General features: G+C 35.2%; 1 protein-coding gene and 1 long non-coding RNA gene across 11 annotated transcripts in view; one reads left to right on the top strand and one right to left on the bottom strand.

Moving 5' to 3' along the window:
* Window positions 1-804, bottom strand: part of LOC141558727 (uncharacterized) — a 49,427-nt gene extending 48,623 nt beyond the window's left edge. The window contains exon 1 of the long non-coding RNA XR_012487127.1: window positions 329-804. This is a non-coding gene — a long non-coding RNA (uncharacterized LOC141558727). The remainder of the gene's footprint in view (window positions 1-328) is intronic.
* Window positions 1-14,074, top strand: part of MARCHF8 (membrane associated ring-CH-type finger 8) — a 110,714-nt gene that overhangs the window by 783 nt on the left and 95,857 nt on the right. For 5 of the 10 annotated variants that reach the window (XM_074296354.1, XM_074296345.1, XM_074296357.1 and 2 more), the window contains exon 2: window positions 2,733-2,851. The exons of 3 other annotated variants lie outside the window; for them this stretch is intronic. The gene's annotated coding sequence lies outside the window, so the exon portion shown is untranslated. Of the gene's footprint in view, window positions 1-2,732; window positions 2,852-9,539; window positions 10,633-14,074 lie in introns of those variants that run through there. 2 more of the 10 variants (XM_074296349.1, XM_074296359.1) reach the window with 2 other exon arrangements.

Genomic DNA, 14,074 nt, shown 5'->3' with positions numbered 1-14,074 from the left:
AAGGGTCTTGCCCGGGGAGACCCAGGGAGCCAAGTGCCCGAGCTAGGATGGGAGTCGGGGCGGGGATTATTCTAATGCGTGCTCCAGCCGGCTGACTTGGGAGGCACACTCGGCCCCAGAAAGAGCCCAGGGGTTGGAGCGCGGGGATGCCGGACCTTACTTGCCCATGGGCTGCCTCAGTTTCTTCATCTGAAAAATGGAGACATTAAGGGCCCCTGCTTCCCGAGATGATTGTGAGGATCGTGTGAGGGTCCATGGTAGGGGATATCTGAATGCCGGGTTTATTATAAGAACAATAATAATCCAGAACTGCCGGCTCCAAACTCACCTCCCCTACTCCCAAAGCTAGAGGGAAACGTCGAGTCATCTGTCACTGCTGGAGTTCGGAGTTTGGAGGGTCTCCCGTTGTATTAAGCTGGAGTCCTAGGCTTCCCTGCGGGCCTTGGGGGTGGCATATCGATTTGTTCGGTCAATTCTGGGCCGAGACGGGTGGCACAACTTCCTGCCTCTCAGACTTATGTGTCTGTAAAAACGAGGGGATTGGACACACGGCCAGCTAAAAGTGGTCGCCAGTGCTAGAGCGAATCCCTTCCAAACAAAACAACAACAACAATAAAAACGCCGGGTTTGAGAGCTCTAATGTGGAAAAGGTCAGGTTTTCCCGATCCAAGTGCCTTGTGTTGTCTACCATAAGACAGCTCTCTGAACCAGAAGGCAAAAAAGTTATCTGGGATCGTGAAGGAACCGTGCAGCTTTAGCCTGGAGTAGAAGAGCCTTTGGGGGAGTGAGGGACAGGATAGCGGTTCAACTATCTTAAGGGGTTGTGTCATGTGCAAAAGAGATTAGATATGGTCCGTTTGGTCCCAGCAAGCATAACTAGGAGCAGTGGGTGCAGCTGCAGAGAGAGAACAGGGGATTTAGATTTTTCTAGATGGAAAAACCTTGCTAATAGTTAGAACTCTCTTCTAGTGGAATGGGCTGCCTCAACGGGAACTGAGGGCTCTTTCTCTTGAGGGCCTCATGCAAAGGCCATATTCCTACTCATGGAATTTTATAGAGACTGAACCCCTTCTTTGTGATCTCTCTCAGGTCTGAGATTCTTTGACTTATTCCAAGGTTCCATATAACTTTAAATACTACAGTCTGTCTTCAAAGAGTCTGCTGGACACCGGATAGCGCCCCCCACTATGTGGAGTCCAAAGACCAAGATTTGCATCCTGACTTTTTTATCTCCTTCCTACCTGAAATGACTTTAAGCCAGTCGGCGAATGTCTCTGGGCTTCAGGTTTCTTACCTGTAAGATGAGGGGATTGGATTAGGTGACTGTTAAGGAGCCTTCCTGCTCCAAATCTATCATCTTAAGATGACTTTTAGGAAAAGGGTCTGGGAAAAGAAGAAAAATCTGTTTTATTTTTAAAAATAAATTCTCTTCGTCAGGGATCTTGTGATTTTTTAATGTCTTGATAACTGTCTTTTACTGTAATTAATTTCCTTTGTCATCTTAGGTATTTAATTTTATTGATTTAAAAACATGATTTAAAACATGGAGGGGAACTCCATGGACTTCCTCTGGGCCACAGGGTCTTGTAACAGACAGGCGAAGAATTCTTGATCTATGTGACTTGTTTGAAATCCTGTTACAAGTTTTGCTCTTAATTTTTAAACTTCATCTTTTATTTCCAGTGATGATGAATTGGATAAAATGAATTGCTAAATGAGTTGTTTTGAAGGAATGAAGGTTCCCTGAGGCAGGCTAGACCCCAATTTTAACAGAAATGTTAGCATGAAACAGGCTAGATATAAATACATTAGCATAGAATGTTTATTAATTTATGAAATACTAGTGGTTTGTGGAGCTCCCTTAAAAATAAGTGTTTGTTGGATTAAATTGTTTCATGAGCAGAATTTCAAATCTGCTACTGTGATCCTGATTCTATCTTCATTATTCCAAAGTCTTTCAGCTGGGTAAATATTTAAGTATTAAGTATCTTACAGCTTGTAAGATGCTGAGCTGGGCTTCAGAGAATACTAAGGTTAGCAAAAGTACCTGTACTCATAGTGCTTACAAGTTAGTGAAATGATTTACTCAAATGACATGAATACAATGAAGAATACAGTAAATAATAACACATTTATTTGCTTGCTAGGTGCTTTCCCCAAAACATCCTTGTGAGGTAAAATAGTCAAGTAATTGTACAGTTAGGTAAACTGAGTCTCTAAGTCACTATATCATGTAAGATTAGTAGGCTGAATTTTATACTCATTTCTTTATAATCCAGCCTGTTCTGCACTATATCATACAATTTCTTGTCCAGAAGAGGTCAGACAGACTAACAGAGATTTGCCTCCAGATAAATTTTACATTGGCTTTTTGGGAAAGGCTTTTTGCAATGGGGCAGACAACAAGTGAACTGGACCTTGACAGAGTCATCATGGTTTATTTAAACTTTCTGTTTTTCTTAGTTGCCTGGCAAGGTAGGTGCTTTTTAGAGGAGGTACTTAATGCTGTTTGTGGAGTTTATAATAGAGATGTGGGGAGAGGCTTGGTGACTTGGGGTGGGGAAAAAGTGGATGCAAATGCAGTGATGGGAGAGGCAGGACACCTGTGAAGGATAAGTAGTGCAAACTTTAAAAGGGTGCTAGGGAGAGTTTGGGGAGGTCAATCAGCGGTAGATGGTTATCAAGTCTTGTTTGTTAGGCTAAAGAGGCTTTTATTTGTTTTAATCTTGTAGGCATTCAAGAGCCACAGATGGCTTTTGAGCAGGGGAATAAATGTGACCAGACCTATACCTCAGAAGATTAATTTTGGCTCTAGTTTGAAGGATGGATTGGAGAAGGGAAGAGACTACAGGTAGGGAAATCTACCACAAGATTCCAGGGAAGAGGTAATGGGGGCTGACCTAGAATGGGAACAACTGTGGAGGAAAGAAGAGGATGGATGTGAGAGGGTGTGTGTACAACAGCTTCTAGAGTGACCTTTCAGCCAAAAAGTCTTGTTTTAGGAGTTATAAGGCAGTGTGGAGAATAATTATTTGTAAATTTGTAAAATTTATCCCAAGATTTGTAATGTTTCTGTGGGACAGATTTGTTATTTGGGCAATAGTTTCCCTTTTTTTTCTTTTGTTTTCTCTCTTTTATTTTTCCTTCTTTTTATGTCTGAAGTGTGATTTTGTTGGAATAGAGAACAAACTCTCTGTACCAATGCAAAATAGTGACTATTATGCAATTGATAGTCTTCTTTGGAGAAGGAGGGTAAATGACTTGTCCAGGGTCATAAAGCCAGCACATGTCAGAGACAGCACTTGATTCTGGGTCTTTGTGACACTGGGCTCACTCCACCTGATCATCTTGCAAGCTTAATAATAGGTGCTTAATTAGAGGTTGGTACATTGCAATGGCCTTTATTTTCTCATCTACAAAATGCAGTTGAACTGGAACGAAGCCTAAGGTCCCTTTCAATTCTAAATGAAGTGAATGAATAGGCAGTAAATTAAAAAATATCTATATTGTAATATGACTGCTTTAAATGTATATTCATTATTTTTTCCTCTACTATATTTTAATGGAGAATTCTTCTTAGAAATTGTGACACCAGAAATTAGAAACCTAATCAAAACAATCCATTTGTTTGGTTCTCTTTTCTATATCTTAAAAAAGATGATTAGAGAAAGGCTATCAAAGTGATTAAGAGGATGAGGGGGTTGTTATAAACTAGCCAGTTTAAAATGTTTAGGACTCTGGTACTAACAAGAAGGCTGAGAGAAGGGTATGTTTTCTCAGTGAAATTATGACTGGTATATTTGTGAATATTGAGTAGTTTTGTTCATTAAATCTTATAATATTCTTCCTGTAATAGGTCTGTTTAGGACTAATTTAATCATTATCAGCCAGTTCATATGAAAATTTTATACAACATGGTAGATAAATAAGACTAATTATTTAAGGGGTGCTATGAGTTGATATGAAAATTTGGATAATGTACTGAATACATGATGATAATAAGACAAACTGGGATGTTTTGAAATATGGCCCTGACCTTGGAGAAAACCATTCCCTTTCATGTTTCTTTGTTACCATTCTCAGAAACAGAAACGAAAAACCAAATAGGAATGATCCAATATGACATTTATGTTTTAAATTGAAAATAATAAAGCATCTGTCTCTTCATTTTCTGTTTCTCATATACTAAGATACTACTAATCTTTTGTCTATAGAACAGTTGTTTTTTCCATAATCTGAACTGAGTCAACATGAATTAAAGTCCTACAACAACAAAAACAATAACAACTTTCAATTCCACTATCACTAAACTAGATGGTAAGAGAAATCTGGATTTGTAAGTAATGAGTTTGGTAGCTAGACAAGAGAAACCATCCCCCAGACCACATCCCTATTATTATCTAGCTGTCTTGAAAATGTTGACTCAGTTCAGATTATGGAAAAAACAACTAAGAAGTGTCAGTGCTGTAATGATTATCTGAGCTATTTAGATTTTTAGTACTGAAGGAAATGATTTATATCTATAAAGTTGTACACTATATATAGATATTTGCTATAGTTCAAAAATTCATTCAAACCCTGTCCCTGGATTTAAGCTTTATATATATATATATATATATATATATATATATATATATATATATATATATATATATATATGCTCCTTTAGAATCTCTTAAACTTTATGATTATGTGAGTGACCTCAGGAGATTTTTCTAATTCAGTACTGTTTCTTATCTCCAGAAATATTTAAATTATAGCAAATGTCCTGGTTTGTTTATTTTAGTAATCAACATGTATTCAGAGCATTATCCAGAATTTCTTATCAAGCTATATATATCACCACTTACATAATTAACCTTAATCAGTCACTGTTTATATATGTAATTTTATATCAACTTTGATAATTAAATTGTTTCCATATACAAAACTTTCTTTTATCCTAAACTCAGATTATTATAAGCAGAAGAGTATACAAGATTTAATGAACAAAAATGCTTACCACATACACAGCAGTCATAATTTTATCAAGAAAGCATATCCTTTCTCTTTGAGAAAGGAAATGAACTTATCCTTAAAGGTATTCTTCGATTTCCATAGAATTTTTCCTTGTAACAAGTCTCATTTCTGATTGAGCCTATTCTTTTGGTGTTTTTTTTTTTTTTTAATATATATAAAGGTGGAAAATTATCCCATTTAAAATATTTTCAATACATATTTGATTTTTTTCAGTCTTTTCTTCTCCATAAAATATTAGGGCACAAGTCCTCTGATATTATAAGCTTCTACTTACATGCAAGTCATGCCAGCTCTCTGTTCACAAAAACCTCTTCAATAAAGAGAATTTGGAGTAGATGACATCAGGTTTTTTTTTTTCAACTCTAAAAGACTATGACTTTTTTCATATCAAACTTTATTTTAATAAATAAAAGAAAATTTCTATAGTCATCATTGAAGTAGACCAAATGTTATTTCAAATTCCTTTCCAGCATATAACAAATCTCTTTATTCTTCTGGTAATTTTTGGTTGCCTATCCTCTCAAGTTTTTTAACTTCAGAAATAGCTCATAAAAAAGATGACCTTTTGAAAGTAAGGCCTATTTAGGTCCTATTACACTGAAGTGTTTGGAATATTGCCTGTGATGAAACACATTGGGATCTGATGTTTTTCTTTTTTTTAATAAGCATTTGCAGAGAGATATAGTTGAAATATAAACCTACAATTAAATCACTTTTATCAAGCTGTCTCTTTGGTACATTTTTATCATGATAGGAATTGGTGTCTGTCATGTTCACTAAAAGATAACCCTTCAAGATCCTAAAATGTCCTCTAAGAAAAGATCACTTATGTCCAGTTTTGTTTTGGTACTATATATACATACATACATATGTATATATATATGTATATATATATATATATATATACATACATATATATAAATATATAGATACACACACAAACATAAATGTTATAATGTTATAATTATACCATTTTATTGTATTCTAATTCTTTGAAAATCAATGTTTTCTAAATGGTACTTTTCTATGAATCAAAATCCATAACCTGTTTCTAGGTTATAGTTTCCTGATGGCTTCTTAATCTATACAGTACATATGATGGTTGTTTGACTTGTCTTCTCATTTGGAGAAGCATCCAAAAACAAATAAGCTATTGAGAAAAACATTTCCTCAAAGAGAATTTTTTCTGCATATACTTCTGTTTTGTAGTAATCCATACATACCTTTGCACCTGTAGGAAAAGTATGTGCCCTCCTATAAATTCACCACCATAGTCTATACATAACAAGTTAGGTAGACTTTCTCCTGGTCTGTTGATATTACACAAGCATAAGGATGATATACAATCTGTCCACCTGTTAACCTTCTCTCCTGTTACTTGATCTCCTCACCTCCTTTCTAGCCAGGTGTCTGTCTCTTGAATATCTTTTATCTACTTCTTATCAGCACTCATATGATATTGAGTGCTACACCTTTGTTGCCTTGTCATTATGCATTTCTCATTTGCTCTTTGGTGACAAGGAATTTTTATTCTTAAGAGACGTTGGGATTCTAGGATTTGTATTCCTATAGTTTCACTAGAGGAATATTACTATTAGAAAAAAGGGGGGGGGGGAGACTTTTGTTTTAGGGAGGAGCTTGGAAGCATTAAAAGTACCACATAGTTTCTCAAATGCATTCTAACCTACTCTTTTCTTCTTCAATTCTGGGCCTAATTCTTAGACTGCTTACTATACAAGATATTTAGAATGGTGGACAGCTCTGTGAGCTGCCTATTTTCTGGACAAGAGACAATTTTTCTGTGTAGATAAGTTAGGCCTTAAAAAATTCCAACTGACCAGTTTGAGTTGGCCAGATCACTGGCTCTTATTGATGCTGATAATAGGTCCCAGCCCAAGCCCCAGTTGGTCATTGTTTGGGTCCAAATGAACTCCGAGTGAATGTAAATAGTATTTGTTTCTGTTTTGGACAAAAAATCTGAGGGTCTTCCTCGTCCAGATCAAATTTTTTTTGTTGACTACTTAAAAGAGACCATTTTTTTTCCCTCAGTTCTTACTTAATCTTAATCACCAAATGAGTATTTCTTCCATCAGATTGAGTCCAGTTAACCTTTGCTTAAAAAGACCAATATCTCCCACTACATCTGGAGTCATTTCTAGTCATCCTGATCTATATTGGACCCAAATAGCTCTGGAGGAAAAAGTGAGACTGATGACTACATTACCCTCCCTCACTTCAATGCAATTCACTTGCATGTCATGACATCACCCCCTTGATGTAATGGTCCTCTTTGAGAAAAGACAAACAACAGCAAAAGTTAGGCCTAATTCTTTTTTTTTTTTTTAAATTTAAGCTTTTTATTTTCAATCATATGCATGGATAAATTTTCAACATTAATCTTTGTAAAACTTTGTGTTCCCGATTTTCCCCTCCTTTCCCCTATCACCCCCCCAATGGGGTGATATCACCCCGAATATATGTTAAACATTCTAAAATATGTTAAGTTATATATATATATGCATATATATATACACATACATAAAATTACCTTGCTGTACAAGAAAAATCAGCTAAAAAGGGAAAAAAATGAGAAAACAAAATGCAGCAAACAACAATAAAAAGAGTGAAAATACTATGTTGTCATCCACACTCAGTTCCTATAGTCCTCTTTGGGGGTGTAGATGGGCCTAATTCTTTTGAGGGATTTTTTAATCAAATTAGGAGACTTCAGTTTGCAGTACAATGTAATTCACAAACAAGAGCATCTGAAAAAATTTTGGGAATCCTTTTCCATTTAGAATTTGTGCTGGACACTATAAATGACAGCAGCAAGCAATTTTTCTGAGCCTTTGTCTTATTTTATGTCAGAGATGTTGTTTGAACCAAGACATTTTTTTGTGTTGGGACAATTGGATGCTGCCATAGTGCATAGAGTACTGGGCTTGGAGGCAGGAAGAGTCATCTTCTGAGTTCAAATATGGCCTCAGACACTTAGTAGCTGTATGACTTGGGCAAGTCATTTAACCCTGTTTGACTCAATTCCTTCTATGTAAAATGAGCTAGAGCATGAGATGGCAAACCACTCCAGTATCTTTGCCAAGAAAACCCCAAAGAGGTGTCATAGAGTCAGACATTACTGGAAAATGACTTAACATCTCAGTCGTGTCTTTCAAGGAATCATGAAGGAGAACCTTTAAAGCGACTCTGCTGAGTCAGCTAACTTTTTAGAGCAGATAAACCAGAAATCTGGTTAATGAGGTAATTAGTTTTAAAATATAGTTTGCTAAAGATATCTATTAAATTATTTCAATGAAAATTTTGTAGCGATGGGAAAATATGCTTGTGGTTTAGTAGTTAGCAAGATCTTTTCAGTTGTCTTTTTAAATGTTAGTCATACTTTTGCTTTATTCTTCATACGTTTGATGTTTTATGAATCTTGAAAATTGATCCTTGAACACTCTCAAAATGATTGATTTTGCTTCCAGAAGCATACACATGCTCATTTGGTTTAGTTCTTTTCATCTTTGTTTTCCTTTGTTATTTCTTTTTCCGCAGGCAGTGCTTCAGGGAACTAGGATACTCATCTAAATCTGGTGGTTTCACTGTCATTATTGGAGAAAAGAGTTTGTTAAAGTACATGGGAATGATCTTTCCAATTCTGGGGGGGGAAGCTGTTTTCTTCCTTTTAGTTTCCTTTTTAAATACTCTTGGGATTATCTGGCTTAATTGCATCTCTAGGCAAGCTTTCCATAAACTTATTCTTCTCTCTACTGCCTTAAAGCTGTAGGAGGCAATACTGCTTAGAATCTTCAGCTGTTCTCTTTAGGTTTTTACAAACAAGTTCATCTTTAAATCTCTTTTGCTCTTAGCTTCCATAGTTTTCCCTATTAGGACAAAAAGCAAGATGATTAATAGAAGGTTTATGCCCAAAGTGCCCTGAATATATGCATTAAAACAAAATGTATTTATGTAATATTTACATTCCAAATGGAGATATAGTGAAATCTGTAAGTTTTCCCCACACGTTTTAAAACTATTTTATAAATGAAACAGTTAAGTACTTTAAAATCAGCTAGAAAAGAATCACCTTAAATAGTAACATTGTTTTGTAATTATGGGACATAACAGTACGTTTTGTTTTTAAATCAGTGAAAATAAGCATTTTTACCTAAACAGTCATTTATTTTTGATTTGTTCTTGAATATTTGAATTCTAAAGTCAAGACATTTCAAATATTCCTTTATGGAAAGGATTTGGGAAGCTGATATTTGCTAATTTAACAGATTATTGTCCTCAGTTACATTCAAAGATGAAAATATATTTTAAATAGAAAATGAAAAAAATTTAAAATAGAGTGTATATACACACACAAACATATAAAGAAGAAAAAATTATGTATATACATATACATATATATATATATATATACACACACATATATATCATGGATTAAAATAATCAAGTTTGTTTCTTTTTTCTTTTACGGGCATTTTAATATAGTACTTTCTAGTTTTCCCAGAACTTTAATTTATATGCTCTCATTTGAATCTTTCACTACGACCTTAAGAAGTAGGCAGGGCAAGTATTATTGTCTACATGTTAAAAATGATGAAACTGAGGCTTTTTGAGGTTTAGTAATTTGCCAGTTGTCCACTTAGTAAGCAGTGACTCTGGGAATAGAATGTAGGGCCTCCATTCTACTATCTTGTTTTTAATTTTAGGACAAACCAACTTAGTTATGTCAGAACTAAGTTGTAACTGAGGCAAAACCGGGTTCATCCCAGAAACAAAACTGAGTCCTTTACTCACATTGATCAAGGCAAGGAGTTCACTTTATATATTTACAGTTGAGCCGGGCAGATCCTGAAAGCTGCATAGATTTTTAAGTTTTGTTTTGAGACAGGCAGTGGTGTTGGTAGGTGAGCTGCCAAGTTTCCTGGAGCTGTTTACTAAGCTGCATAGTAGTGATAGTTTTATCTTCTTCACACAGACCCTGCATGCCTATGTTTACAAATTTCTAAAACTTGAGAAATAAAGTCCATAGAGAGGTTTTGCTGTTCCTTATACCTGAGACTGCAGTTGGAGTTTGAATGTGAAATCAATGATTCCCTTGTTGTCTCATAAATTTAGTACCTTCTCTGTGACCTTTTCCTTTCTGGGTTTATTAAACTGCCCCATGTCTCTGTGTTAGAACCGTACCAAATGAAATCCCATTCCAGCTGCATTTCCCCTCTGTGGTCGATGCCCTCTTTCCTGACTGCTCCTGATTGCCACCGTTTTCTCCTCCACAGTCCCTTGTTGCTGTCCAACAGAGCTCCCGACTCCCCACTGCCTTTCCTACTGTTTAGTTGATGGATGCTTCACAGCTAATTAGGCATGGGAGTCAGCAATCTGCTGAGTAGAAGGCAGGGTCAGCAGGGAGAGCTACCCAGGAGCAGGATTAGGTGTGGTTAGTGCTGGGTGGTAGCTGGTTTTGTAGCACAGAGATGTGTGACAATGTTAGGTGGCATCTGATGATTAGAGTATTTTTTTAAATGGTTCTTTCATTTGGCACTTGTAAACAGAAGGTAGCATGTGGTGGTGCCGGCAGCAATCCACAACAACAGTAAACAGGTATGGATTATCACATACTGCTAACTAGAGACATCTTAGAAGAAGATGCTTACTGTGCTCGTGGTTTTCGTTTTTAGCTTTTCATTTCAATTTTTCTGTTTTCCTTAAGGTAAAAAATTAGTTGCTTCCCTTTTATCTTGATTATTTAAAACTGAATGGAAGAAGTTATTCTACTTTATTCTTTTAAAATTTGGGCAATCAATTGGTAGATATTTGTGTAAATGAGTATTTACTGAAGTGGTAGGTGGTTGTGTGAGGCTAGCTTTGACATTTGAAGTTATATTCATTTGGGGCTGTTTTCATTTCTTTTTTCTTTTTTCTTTTTTTTTTCTTTAATGAGAAGCCCTTTCAAGCCTCTTGTCTGCAAAATTGGATTGTTCCTTTGGTTTCACTTGTTGACAGTGGTTCCATTTGTTGTGGTTTAGAAGCTCAGGTATTGCTTGTGCAGAAAACCTTTCTCTTCCTCTTGTAGTATCTTTATCTTTATATTCTTTATTTTTATTTATATTTATATTCCTACTCTAATATATATCATATGTTATATTATATTATACATATAATATATGCTTATATTTATACTCTTTAAATTTTTTCTATGTATTCTTCTGCATGTATTTTCTTTACTCATTAGAATGTGAGCTCTTTGCTGTAAGAGTAGGGATTGTTTTATTTGTGTGTCCTATAGAATGTGATTAATATATGCTGTTTGAAGGAATGATTGTTGTATTTGGATTTAAACTAGAGTTATAGTATCATTTAGAAGCCAAAGTCTGAAAGGGATCTTAGGATCTAGCAATTTCCTCCTCTCTCATTTTTAAAGGTGAGAACAGAGCTGAAATGACTTGCCCAAACTGGCAGAGCTGGAATTAAAACCTGAGTCTCCTGCTCTCAAATCCAGTTTACTTTCTGTATTATGTTTGGCTGTCATCCTGTGATATATTTGAATTATTTATAATGATTTGTTTTTAAAGAAAAACAATTTAGTGAGATACATGACTGGGTAAATATGCCAGAGAAATGCCATAGAGGAAAGTAGGGCACATGCTTTTTGGCTCTGTCATTTTTTTTAGAGTACACATTGTTTTTTAAAAGCTTTAATTAGCTACAAAATTATGTCATATATGACTGGTTCTTAATGCTATGTGTTGTTTAAGAATTAATTGAATTGCTTAATATTTGTAGATACAATGTAATATCAACATTACAGGTAGAAATAGTGTTATTTTTAATGATTAAGTTTAAAGTCAGCTGGACAATCCCTAACTTGGAAACCTTCAAGATGATTGTATTACATCAATAAAATTAGCAGTTTTAAAATACTAAATTAAAGACTATAGGAGGCCTTATTTATGCTTAGTATCATTGGGATTCTGGGATTCCAGCCAAAAAGGAAATATAAGTTCCCAGGCATTTGTGGGAATTTTAATCTTGAGGATTGAGAAGCTACTTATTTTAAAATTTTCTTCTTGTTTGAAAGTTTCAATGAGTAACTTTGAAAATATTATTAGTAAGAATGCCTGTATTTAAGTTAAGTTTATCAATATTAGGGAGAGATGAAGTTAATAAAAGTTATTCAGTGATGTTTGTGAACCTTTCATGTTGGTTTTTAAATTTCTGTTTATTATATTACATGCTCCCCTGTAATAAAGCCAGAGAACCAAGAATAACCTTTTTATATTATGCCTAAAAACTAATTTATTTTTCTCTAACTTTTGAGATTTTCTTTTTCAGTCCTTTTAGAAGGTTGTAAGTTTGCTAATTGTTAATTTCTGGGTAATTTAGATGAAGATTTTATTTATATCTGAACTTTTATGGATTTTGATCCCCAAAAGAAAAATTCCCAATCCTTTGTGTTTAAACATAGACAAAAAGGTAAATCCTGAATTCTGTTTTGATGTTAAAATCTTTATAGGAGGGGGCAGCTAGGTGGCGCAGTGGATGGAGCACCAGCCCTGAATTCAGGAGGACCCGAGTTCAAATGTGTCTCAGACAACACTTGTGTGACCCTGGGCAAGTCACTTAATTAACCCCAGCCTGGGGAGGAGGGGGAGGGTGGAGGGGGGGGAGAAATCTTTATAGGAAAGAGTTAATTTTATTCTGGAAGGTGGTGATTATGGCATATACATTGTTAGTGCTCAGCTTTGGACAGAGGAAGTTAATCATTCTTTCATTTCTTTTTTCTTTTTTGTTACAGTAGAGTTGTGTTTGATATTTTTTCTTTGCAAGAGAAATCAATATTAAAATGAGAAGTTTGTAAAAATTATTTCTTTAAAAAATTCACTTTTCAAAGTTCCTCATCTATAAGTGACAAAATTTGTATGAATTAAATATATATAAAAGGAATTTGTTACTGTGGATCATTAATGAAGTACTATAAAAAGCTGTGGAATTGAGAATTTTGCCAATCTGAAATCCTTAAGATAGAGATACTTTTCCATATTTCTCCAACTCACTTTCTTCTTAAAGATTCTGTGATAAGAGAAGTGAAATTTGCATCATCCAGTTAAGCTGTTTGTCACCTAATTTGATAGCTGTCCCCTTGTTGCAGTGTACATCTTTGCTTCCCAGAAATGATCAGAGAGTACAGTAGAATGAAGAATCTGGTGCCTTGAGAAAGTTCTGTGTTAGCTGAATTGATTTTGTTCATGTAAAACCTTTTAAGTGATTAAAATACCTATTTTATAAACTCTCTTGATATTATCATCTCTTGATTGATTAAAAAAAAGTTTTTTTCTATAATTGTAACTATGCAAAAATTTTCTTTCATTCTCTTTGTAACTTGCTATAGCATATATAATAGTTTAAGTCTAATTGTTGCTAAACTGCTTTCTAGATTTCTCAGTGATTCTTCCCTCAGTAATTTATGTTTTAGGCTTATCAAATGCTTCATACAGGGATACTATATATACTTATTTCAGATTTTTGCTTATTTGGTTTGTTCTACTGATTTAATTTCTCTTTACGAAGTAGCAATAGTGAGTGCAGAAGGGGTGAGAGAGAGAGTGAGGAAGTAAAGAGAATACCTAGATTGTGAACCTAAATGATTGGAAGAATAGTAACGCCCCTGACATTTATAGGAAAGTTAAGAAGAGGAGAGTGTTTGTGGAGGAAAGAGAAGGAGTTTTGTGTTGGAGAGATTGAGTGTAGAGTGTTTTGTGGGACATCTGATTTGAGGTGTCCAGTAGGCAGTCAGAGAGGTGAAGGTAGATAGAGGTAAGGAGAGAGGCCAGGATGCAGAAGTAGATCTGGGAATCACTTGCACAAAGATGATGACAGACCTCTGTGGGAGGGACAGCACTGAGGGAGAAGAGAAGAGGGGACAGGGCAGAACCTTAAGGGATACCCGTGGGGAGCAAACCCAGCCTGGAGGAAAGTTCCAGCCCTGGAGATTTGGGTGGAGTCAGAAAAGTCAGAGGAAACTAGAACACAGAGTTGTCATGAA

Source organism: Sminthopsis crassicaudata, chromosome 2 (genome assembly GCF_048593235.1).
Source record: "Sminthopsis crassicaudata isolate SCR6 chromosome 2, ASM4859323v1, whole genome shotgun sequence".
In the NCBI taxonomy this organism is placed as follows: Eukaryota; Metazoa; Chordata; class Mammalia; order Dasyuromorphia; family Dasyuridae; genus Sminthopsis; species Sminthopsis crassicaudata.
The sequence above is the reverse complement of the archived record's forward strand: the minus strand, read 5'-3'. Positions and strand labels throughout refer to the sequence as shown.